Source organism: Saccopteryx bilineata, chromosome 2 (assembly GCF_036850765.1).
Source record: "Saccopteryx bilineata isolate mSacBil1 chromosome 2, mSacBil1_pri_phased_curated, whole genome shotgun sequence".
Taxonomy (NCBI): domain Eukaryota; kingdom Metazoa; phylum Chordata; class Mammalia; order Chiroptera; family Emballonuridae; genus Saccopteryx; species Saccopteryx bilineata.
The window spans coordinates 208,130,523-208,142,556 of NC_089491.1; the positions used below are offsets into that span (position 1 = coordinate 208,130,523).

The following is a 12,034-nucleotide window of genomic DNA, read 5'->3' on the forward strand; positions in this document are numbered from 1 at the left end:
GTGATACAGTGATTTGGCATGACCCTCACTCAAGTCATAATAAAAAAACCATTCAAGAGTCTGGACTGTAATTGGTTCACCACTAACCTTGGACTTGAACCATGTATGCAAACTTTCTTTTGATTATGGTCTATCAGTGTTCCAACCATGTGGCTGTCTCTGCTCTATAGCACCAGAGGTTTGCAGGAGTAGGTATAAGCCTCCTTTCAAATGCCACTGGAAGACAGGAATGTTATCCCAACATTTGGTGCATGTGTTTTGTCAGTTTGCAGTTTCCCTACAAGGATGTCTGGCCTTATTGTGTTGCAATACTAATGGAACTTTCAATTATCTTCTTTCTTGCCTATGATCCATGGGTTGATGGAGTAACATCATGATTACTAGAGTAAATATTAATCCATGCTGAACAAGGGATAGACAGTGGTTGTGAAAATGGGACTGCTTTACTAAAAACAGATCTGTCACCTCTCCTTTCTAGCCGTTGTTCAGCATTGATAGATAACACTCTTGGAATACAGTGATAAGCTGAGATTCAAGAAAATATATGCCAGCAAAACATGCCACTTAGATGGATACTATAAATTCTAAATAATAAATTTAACAGAAAACTAACTTTTATTTATATTTTCTTACATATTCTTGGTGAGACCTGTTTTTGTGACCATCATCAATAAAGCACAGTAACACTCTTTGATGGAGTTTCTGAAGTCCAGAATTAATGGATGACATAAGTGATGCAGAGACTAGTAAAATAGCTAGCATTAAATAAATGGTGTTAGGATAAGAAAGTCTATATTGTTTGGTAGGAGGAGCAGATCCTGAATAAAATTAATACAGCAAAAGTACTAAAAATGAGAGGAGACCCTAAAGAAGGCAGAAGAAATGAGATTCAGCAAAGAAAAATTCCACTATTCACCCCAAATACTATTCAACTAGTGACCCAAATAAGAGGAGATATTTCCATTGTGTAGAAGAGAAAGCTAAGGATGTTAACAAACACTCCTCCAATTTTTGGTTTCATGGAAGAAAGTTACAGGATGTCTTCTTTCATGGCCATTATTTTTCTTCTGCTTCTAGGTTGTGGGAGAAAAGCTTTTGGTCTCAAGGAGACTTCCAGAAGTAAAATTTTGCTTTATGATTTAAGTGCTATTTAACACAATAAATAATTCACGAAACATTTCCACTAAGAACTTGGGTTGTGGAGAATTTGATTCAATAAAAATGAATCTGAGGACATACATAAATGACTGTGTCATGGTTACTAATTATACATCGGAACATTTACAGCAAAATGGTGGGATCTTGATAACATGATACGAAGCGAAATAAGTAAATCAGAAAAAACCAGGAACTGCATTATTCCATAGGTAGGTGGGACATAAAAGTGAAACTAAGAGACAATGATAAGAGTGTGGTGGTTACAGGGGGGGGAGGGGAGAATGGGAGAGGGAAAGGGGGTGGGGAGGGGCACAAAGAAAACAAGATAGAAGGTGACAGAGGACAATCTACTTTGGGTGGAGGGTATGCAACATAATTGAACGACAAGATAACCTGGACTTGTTATCTTTGAATATATGTATCCTGATTTATTGATGTCACCCCATTAAAAAAATAAAATTATTAAAAAAAAAACTCTACAAAAAATAGCTCTGTCATTTCAGTTAAGATTAGTTCAGTATTGAGCCTATTATGAGCCAAAAGCTTCAGAGATACAAGGACTAGGGATGTTAAGAACAGTCTCTGTCCTTAAGAGATCTCATGGACACAGACAACAGTGTGGTGGTTGCTGGAGTGAGGGGGAGGTAGAGGAAGGTAAAGGGGGAATAAATGCTGATGGACGAAGACCTGACTTGGGGAAGTGAACACACAATACAATTTACAGAAATGTGTTTTAGAAGTGGGCACCTGAAACCTGTATAATTATATTAACCACTTTAACCCCAATAAAATTCTATTACAAAAATAAATTTAGTTGTGGTAGAATATAGACTATAACATGATTGTGTTGTAATGTGATAACTCAAGATATAACAACAAACATGGATGCAAAGAGCCAGAAAGGCATGGCCACAGCAAAATCTTCTGGTAAATATTGTTCTGAGATCTTAGCAAGAGTTGGTTACATCCTGACCTGTGGTGGTGCAGTGGGATAAAGTGTCGACCTGGAACACTTAGGTTGCTGGTTTGAAACCTTGGGCTTGCCTGGTCAAGGCACATATGGCGGTTGATGCTTCCTGCTCCTCCCCCTTCTCTCTCTCTCTCTCTCTCTCATTCTCTCTCTTCCCTCTCTCTAAAAATCAATAAAATAAAATATTAAAAAAAGAGTTGGTTACATGAAAATGAATGTAAAGAATGTGGCAGTTACAGAGAAGAAAACAGAAACACTGTTTAGTTATTTCTATGTAACAAACCACTAAACTTAATAATTTAAAATATTAGCCATTTACATAGCTCTTAATTTTTTCTGTTGACATTTTGGACTTGGCTCAGCTTGCTGGTACTTCTGGTCTTAACAGAGCTCCTACATTCCTTCATAAGGATTAGTCCAGCTATGCTCCTGGAGTGTTGGCTGGCTTTTGACCAAGGCAATGGGGTTGTGAATAAAGGCTCAGTGACCTGTATCTAAACATCGGGGCCATTCCCAACTTATTCACATGGCGGCTTGGCAAGGATGTAAAAGGGATAGTGGAATTAGTACCCTGCCACTTCCATATGTTCTCTCAACCAAGCATTGGCCACAAAACTGTCACTAAGGCCAGTCCAGATTCAGGGGTAAACAAGTAACTCTATCTCATTATAAACAAATTGCAAAGTCTTATTAGAGAAGTGCATGCAGCCTGACCTGTGGTGGCGCAGTGGATAAAGCATCGACCTGGAAATGCTGAGATAGCTGATTCGAAACCCTGGGCTTGCCTGGTCAAGGCACATATGGGAGTTGATGCTTCCAGCTCCTCCCCCCTGCTCTCTCTCTGTTTCTCTCTCTCCTCTCTAAAAATGAATAAATAAAAAAAAATTAAAAAAATATTTTTTTTTATAAAAAAGAAGTGCATGCATTCAGGGAAGGGTGGAATTGTATGGCTTTTATCTCTTTGCTCTTTTTTCTTTTCATTCTCTCCCTCCCTCTCTCCTTTCTTCCTTCCTTCCTTCCTTCTTCCTTCTCTCCATCCTTCCCTCCCTTTTCTCTCTACCTCTCTCTCCTTCCTCCCACCCATCTTCTATTTTTCTTATTACACTTTATCACAATAAATGAGGGACTCTAGAAATGAAAAAACTTCATGTAAAATTAATTTATTAATAAAATAAGCTTTTATTAAAAACTAAAATTTTAAGTGGTGAGAACATAAAAGTGTTAATTAGAAGTGATAAAGCTGGAGAAGAGTGTAACAATCTGGATACAGATGGGTCAACTTGCTACAGGACACATTTTGGTAGATTATATTTTCCCCAAAAACCTGACATGCAGAAATCTCCTGTTGAATGGAATTGAATATATATAACAAAAAAGTCTGACTTGTTCAAAGATGAATGGGAAAATTTACATACTTTATCTTCGGATTTTAATGATTTCCAAGGTATTAAAAATTCTTAGAAAGCTTGGAGTAAAAGAAATTTACTTAATTATATTATACTAATACATTTATGCTTGTTTGAACAAAGAATTTTTAATTAAATGTTAGTTTATTAAAGACTAAAAAACAGTTTTGGAAATATTATGTAAATAATGGAAAGACAATACTTCAAACAGGTTACTGGATATAAGATTTTTATTTGTTTAAAGATTTTATTTATTCATTTTAGAGAGGGGGAGAGAGAGAGAAACGGGGAAGGAGCAGGAAGTGTCAACTCTCATATGTGCTTTGACCAGGCAAGCCCAGAACTTCAAACTGAAGACCTCTGTGTTCCAGGTTGACGCTTACTGCGCCACCACAGGTCAGGCATCATTTTTACTTTAGATGTAAGATTTTTACTTTAGATAGATCACCTTGGCAGTAGACTGAATAAAAGATAAAAACGAATCACATCAGTTTAATAAAAAGTAGGTAATAATCTAGGAGAGAAAAAGTGAATTTTCAAACTCTGACATTGGTCATAGGAATGGAGAAAAGAACATGGGATTGAGTAAAGTGTAACTTAGTCATGGATTGGATGTAAAAAGTGAGTAAGTGGGATTTTGGATGACTCTACAGTTACCAGACTGGGTGATTAGCCTTGTCTCTAAAAAATGAACAGGGATACATTGAATCTCTTTTGTCCACTACACAGCTGTTTGTACCGTACCAACTCTTAAACATTAACGCAAAATTAAATGTTTTAGATTCAAACATTGAATCTGGAACTAGCATTCAATCTAAACTGAACTAGCATTGAATCTGAAAGTACTAACAAATCTAAGAGATTATTTCTTAGAAGTAGGATTAAGATGGAGCAGGTACAGTGAGGAAAAGAGCTTTTAAAAGCCATATTATTTAGTCTTCTATGCAATAGTATATGCAAAAATTTAATAGGAAATAAAAGAAATACAACAGGCTTTTTATTTTATTTCACTTATCATTATTGTAATCAAAACACACATTACATTTGTAGGCAGTAAATAAGAAATACATTACCTAGAAGTTTGTTTATGCTTAGAAATTATTCTAAATGTGTTCAGATTTACATAGAAAAGTATAGCTAAATACATTTATATGGTTTGAACATATGTGACAAAATAAGGAAAAATACTAAATGAGAGCAAGAACATTATTATTTTTTTTTTTTTGGTGCAGGATGATGTGCTGAACCTGGAGAGAGAAACATTTATGGAAGAAAAAAAAAAAAAAACACACTTTCAGATTTGCTGAACAACTTGGTGGTTCCCAAGAGTCAGCATCATTGATGTTCCACAATTTAATTATAAATTACCAAATCACTTTAATGTATGAAAAATTTAATTGCTATAATTATTTAAGATTAACATCTATAGAAAAAGAAAGTACTGATTATCCAATGTATAGGGAGGTCTCCTCTGTCTGTTGTGAGATACGAATACCTTAATAAAGATTTTGGGATTTTTTTATATTGATGTTCAGAGATCTTGAAATTGCAGTCATGCACTGCATAATAACATTTTGTTTAACTATGGACTGCATATATGATGATGGTCCCATAAGATTATAATGAAGCTTAAAAATTCTATTACCTAGTCATCCTAAAGTAGCACAACACATTACATTTGCTTAGAGTATTCAGTACAGTAACATGCTGTACATGTTTGTAGCTTAGTAGCCATGTTATGTATCATGCAGCAGCCTAAGTTTGTAGAAGGCTATACCATCAAGGTTTGTGTAAATGCACTCAGTGATGTTTGCACAATGTTATAATTACTTAATGATGCATTTCTCAGAATGTGTGCCCACAGTTAGGTGATGTGAAATTGTACTGACATCTCAGTAGGCTTCTTTCCAGTATTTCCAGTAATACATGTTGTCATATACACTATGTGTGTATACACACATCAATGTGCAAGTTCACACTGACACACACAGAGTACATACAGCAAGCAGAAACTACTTCCTTGAAAGCAAAATTTCTCGTGTCATTTTCTTCTTAAAACTAGTTTCAGATCAACCTTGGGATTAAATGAAAACCCGGAGGTTTTTTTTCTTCATACAACTGACTTCTCAAAAGGGTTTTTGAATTTATTTAATATGTAACTGATAATAACTCAGAAACTCCTGGGATAAAGCAAATGGAATTTTGTGCAGAAGGGAAAAACTATAGATTATTAGTTTAGAAGTTAAAAATATTCAGGATACACCCTCTGCTTTAAAAAAGAAAAGACAGAAAACCAGTTACTTCAATGTCTAATCATGAGGAAAAGATATTGCTAGTTTTCATAGCAACTAAATCCTGAGTCTACTTCATTCATTTGTTTCTACCAGAATCCACCTCACTGTGGTGAAAAGAAAATCAGTGTCACATACATGAAAACACTAGTATTTATAGATTCAAATACATTTCTTTGTCTAGGATGACTAAAAAAAGATGCTGAAATCCAGCACAGGATTGAACAAGGAAACTTCATTTAAATGTGAGAAGAACTCAAGTTTCTATTAAATTTACTTCTCTATCCATTATTTGAGCATCTGAGAAAGATGTTTTTTCATCTACTTTGACAAGCTCAGCTCTTTGGAGAGTTTGTTTTATTTCCTGTAGTCAGAAATTGATTTCACTGGTACTTCTGGAAGAAGCTTAAAAGTTAAAATACAAAAGAACTAGAACACTTATTCTTGTCAGGCAATAAGATTTATTGCCTGCATAGTGTAAAATAGCCTGACAAACTATCTATTTGATATTAAACTTTCAAAATATTTTTTTTATATTTTCTAGTGGGAAAAATATGTTAACATAATTGAATATCTATTGTGTTTCTTATAATTACTTGTAAAATATAAATTTTAGCTATAGCCTTGTTATACAATTTGAGAACATTGCCATTTTGATTGAATCATTGCTGGATTTTTTGCTCACAAATTGCAAATAAGTTATTTTATTTTAAAGGCACAATTTTAACCTCTCTAGCTTTGTCTAGTTATATAGTTCAAGCATGTGATATTCACACACTTATGTATGACTTTGTCACACTTGCAAGAATGTACTTATTCCATTTCAGTAATGTAGTTCTATAGAACTTTATTTTTTTTGCATAACTATTTTAACAAGCTTTTACTGTATTTGTTGATCTAATATCTGTAATCCTCAGAATACTATAGATTTCAAACAGGAAACATATGTATTTTATTTTATGGTGTACTTAGTACCCGGCATAGGGTCTGGTGGTACACAGGAAGGCTCAATAATTATTTGATTAATGGAGGAAAAATTATCTAAAATATTACTTTTTATTGTTTTTTTATTTTTTAACTTACTTTCAAATTATATTGATATTATTTCCTTTATATTTGGAGAGTACAAGCATTGCAACTTTTGTAAAAGAAAGGAAGGGGGTACACATGGCTAAAAGATATTATGCAACAAGTTCATGGTATTATTTTTTTACAAACAACACAATACAAAGTATACCACATAATTTGCTGATTAAAAAAATTAAATATATCTTAAAATTAACACCCTCGTCAAGAAAAGAGAAATAGAAAAAGAAACAAAAGTTAGAGAAAAATCAAGATAAAATATATCTAACATTTTTTCTTTCTATTTCCTTCCATGAAGGCTAGTAATTTTAAACAAATTTAATAATAAACTTTGGAGACAAGCAATTAGGTAAACCGATTATTGTAGCTATATGGTATACAGGGCACGGGGAGACTTCATTCATTATAAAGTATAAAACACTGTGATTAAGGTTCATAGCAGTAAACAAACAAATTCTCATATTTATGTTCTAGTTGAATTACAGAATAAAAATTTAAAATATGTAAACAAAAATATGAAATAATAAGACTAATAGAGAATAACTGGGATAGAAAATTATCTTGTAAAATTTCATCAAAAAAATCAGACAAAATGTCATTTGAAGAGAGAACTCAGGAGGAAAAGAATTGAACCAGGCATATATCTAAAGAAAGTGTTCCTGATAGAAGGAATAACAAAAAATAATTCTGTGAGATGAAAAGATGCTTAGCACATTCAAGAAAAATGACAAGAGTCCATCCAAGAGCCTGTGAGACTTGGAAGGAGTCAGCAAAAGGGAGACTATTAAGACATAAGATTTAGCAGGAATTTAAGCCATGTTTGAAAATTCAGGTTTTACACTGAGTGAGATGGAAGCACTGAACAGGGGTGATATGTTGATGTACAACTTAATAGTATCTTTCCACTTGCTCCCTAAAGAGTAGGCTTTACGTAGACAAAGGTGGAAGAAAGGATTCTATCCAGGTGGTTATTGCAATCAACTGGTTAAGAGATTATTGTGCTTGGGCTAGGGTAGCAGTGATGGATTGGTGGAGATGAGCTGGACTAAGTGGATGTGCAAATATATTGCATGTGATTTGCAAGAAAAAAAAAGAGTAAACAAGAATAAGCTATGGTTCTGGGTCTGAAAATTGAAAGATGATGTTTCCATTAAATGAGAAGAGAAAAGAAACAAATGTGAGGGCAGTGGTATATATCATGACTTTATTTATTGTTGATCTTAAATTTGAGTGATTTATCATTTACTCAAATACAAATGTCAAATAAGCATTCTATGTTGTGTCAGAGTTTGAAAGGAACTTAGAGAGAAGATAAATTCAGAAATTGAGCTGATTTTGAGTATTGGAGCCTGCATGTTAGAAAGTATACTTAATATGAAGTCTGTTTGTAATTACCAGTTCATAGTTTTTTCACTTTCTGTAATTCTTAAAAAATATCATTTCCCTCAGTTACTAAAACGTACTTCTATTTTATGTTCTTGACTAATCTCCCTGCTTACAATATATGTTGTCTGAACTGATTCTCCCCACCTAAGCTTATTTCAATCCTTTCTTTCTTCGTTTTTTGGTTTGCTTTCTAATTTCCTATTAATTTATGGCCAAATAAATCCAATTAAATGATAAGAAATATAGAAAGATAAATACTTTATTATGTCAAATAGGTCTTTATTATAATAAGTCAAGGGCATGTATCTAATCTTTGCATAAACATTTTAAAAATCAAGCTATGGAGGACTAATTTTACATATAATAATATAGTATACATACCCATTTATAGTTCAGTGAACTGAGACAAATGCATATACTTATATAACAAAAAGAATTCAATATATCAAATATTTTCATCACCTCTTTCCAGTCACACACACACACCAAGCCTCTGGGAATAGGTTTTACCATTTACCTTAAAGCTTCTCTGTTACTTTTGCCTGGGAGTTTTGATGTACCCACACATGCATGCAACACACACACACACACACACATTAATATTTAACAAAGAAACAAAGGTCCCTATATGCAGGTTTCTGAAGTTCATTTTCACTGTGACTCTCTTCTTCTAACAACTTCAACAACATTCAGATACTTCAGCCTTTCTGAATTCCTATCCCTATCATTTCAACTAAAGAGACTGCTAGGGTTTGTTTGGAGTCACCATTCATACCCTGAGATACAAAATATATCTGCAGGCAGACATCCAAGAAGATTGTTAGTCCCTCTAATTCATTTATTTTTTCTTGGGGGGTCACAAACCTATACTACCTGTTATCTAATGTCTGAAAACTTATGTTTTACATATTTTTTTCTGGCACTTATGTTTGCTTTCTAATAAAGTAAGTTTAAGTCTAAACCTTGTTATTCCATAGTGTTAATATGAGTAACTTCTATATAAACAGAAGCAGAAGTTTGTCGATTAAAAAATATTTTTCACAGTACTTCCTGTAGTGCTCTTTACACTGACTTACTAACTGAAGGTAGACACACTTCCAAATAGCAGGTGGATAAGTATTTTCTGAACAAAGCTTTGGAAAGAGCTAAGTAAGATTAGCACCCTTCAAACAGAAATTAAAATGAATTTTAATTGAGTATAATCAGTGTCCATAAGCCTAACAAATTCAATAAACAAATATTGGTTATATGCTTTGTGCTAAAATAATTATAACTAAAGAAGATGGGGATATTATTAGTGAAATGCCCTATGGCTTCATGAAACATATTAATAGTTATAGATATGTAAATATAGATAGATATAGATATCTACAACTAGCTTAAATAGATGCAGGATTTGATTTGATATATTACAAAAAATTTCCAAATTATAAAACCTTCAAATACTATTTGAAACTGAATTTGTTTCACATTTAAGAAAGGAGTAGAAAAAAGTGAAGGCAAAAAGAAAGGAATTACAAATAGAATAGGAAATGTTTCTACTCTTGCTTCAACAGTTCTTTCCTCTGCCTCAGTAGCTGCAGTCTAAGTAGGAAAACAGTTTCATTTCTTTGTTATTTTCATCACTTTGCTGTTGGTATAAATTATTTAACAATTCAGTTGTGTGTATACTGAATGTGGCCTATAAACTGGCATTTCTGAATCATATTTGTAAAGAGTATTTCATGAAATTTAGTTCATTTCCAAAGGATATTTAAACCTCGAATGTACACATTAAAAAAAAACTAGTACACTCATAAAAAAGTATGCAAATATGTAATGATATTAAAAATCTTTATTATTAGCTTTAAGAAAAAATATGTATTTATACTATTTATAGTTTTAATTACATGTAATTATTGTAATCAATTTTAAATTATCATTAGAAATTTGTGATTTTTTAGAATGTATACCTTCATTTTAAAAAATAATTGAGATAGTGTAAAATACTAAAAACATTCATTCATGTTACCATCATTTATTGAATGCAAATCTATAGACTTTTTCTATGCTAAGATACAGATATGAAGAAGACCATGGTCCTGTGCTTGGTGAACATAGTTTGAACTGGCAGATACACAAAATGCTATAACAAATAATAAAATAAAGAGAATCAGAGTATAGCCCTGGCCGGTTGGCTCAGTGGTAGAGCGTCGGCCTGGTGTGCGGAAGTCCCGGGTTCGATTCCCGGCCAGGGCACACAGGAGAAGTGCCCATCTGCTTCTCCACCCCTCCCCCTCTCCTTCCTCTCTGTCTCTCTCTTCCCCTCCCGCAGCGAGGCTCCATTGGAGCAAAGGTGGCCCGGGCGCTGGGGATGGCTCCTTGGCCTCTGCCCCAGGTGCTGGAGTGGCTCTGGTCGCAACAGAGCGAGGCCCCGATGGGCAGAGCATCCCCCCTGGTGGGCAAAGTGATGCCCCCTGGTGGGCATGCTGGTTGGATCCCGGTCGGGCGCATGCGGGAGTCTGTCTGACTGTCTCTCCCTGTTTCCAGCTTCAGAAAAATACAAAAAAAAAAAAAATTAGAATATAGAAAAGATGCAGGTAAATAAATAGAATAGGCCACAACCCCCCAAAAAGAAAGAAATAGATAAGAGCATTAGGAAGACATGGGAAAAGGATGGATACAAGGAAAAGTTATCCATAGGACACATTCCATGCAAGTCATACTTTGTCCAAGGTTAATAAAATTGGTTCTTTATGATTGGAACAAAAAAGGAATTCATAACTCAGGGCTAGTTAAGAAGGCAGAAAAAGACCACATCATGAAAAGCCTTGTTAACTCTTCAGGCATAGCAAAGAAACTAAAATTTTTAGGTGAGCAAGTTTTTGGTGGGCACAGAACATTGCCAAGAGCTTTGTGGTAAGGCCTTTACATTTTAACCACATATTTCAATGGGATGTCATTGAAGCGTTTAAATAATGGAGAACATTGATCACATAAATGCATTTTTAAAATATTTTCACTGGCTGTACTGCGAAAAGTGAGTCCAAGATGAAGAGATTGGGGTAAAGAGAACTGTTATTGCAGTACGAAGAAACAAAAGGTTGATGTAGCAATCTCAGCAGGAAATCATATGGTCTCAGCTAAAGCAATGGCATTGGTAAGGGGAAGGTGAAAGGATTCCTGAAATATTTGAAGGGAAGAATGGAAAATGGGGTTGTTACAATAAAATAGATAAGTAACAGGAAACAAACCAGGACTTAGGAAAACCATGTGACTTGACATGTTACAAAACCAGTTAACAAACTTTAAAGTCATGCCTCAAGTCAGATCCCAAATTTAGTGTATCTTTTACCTGAAACATTTTGTTTTCATTTCTTCATTTAGCTAAATCTGACTTGTGATTCACATTGTAGTTCTAGCATTACATCAAATTTAAAACTTTTCTTGAATACAGTAGCCTCTATTAGGTACCGATCTATGTGTTTTTCTTATCTTTCCCTAAGCATTTATCATAGTAATTATAATCCTTTTTCAATTTTTTTCTTTTCTTAATTTCTATACAAGATCCATAACTGATGGATCTTTGTCTATATTATTTCACTGAGATGCATTAGTTGCTAACAGCAATTTGTATATTAAAGCTGTGATAAATATTTATTAAAAAATTATAAAAAAAACATTAATATTACAAATGTGTATTTATTATTAATTATGCTTTTTAAATTTGAGGCAAAAATCTACATTTTCTGTGACTT

General features: G+C 33.7%; 1 non-coding gene across 1 annotated transcript; it reads left to right on the forward strand.

The window, feature by feature from the left end:
• The first annotated feature begins 10,459 nt into the window (after nucleotides 1-10,459).
• TRNAT-GGU (transfer RNA threonine (anticodon GGU)) lies at nucleotides 10,460-10,535 on the forward strand. Its single transcript has one exon. It is a non-coding gene; the product is annotated as a tRNA-Thr (tRNA).
• The last annotated feature ends 1,499 nt before the right edge of the window (nucleotides 10,536-12,034 follow it).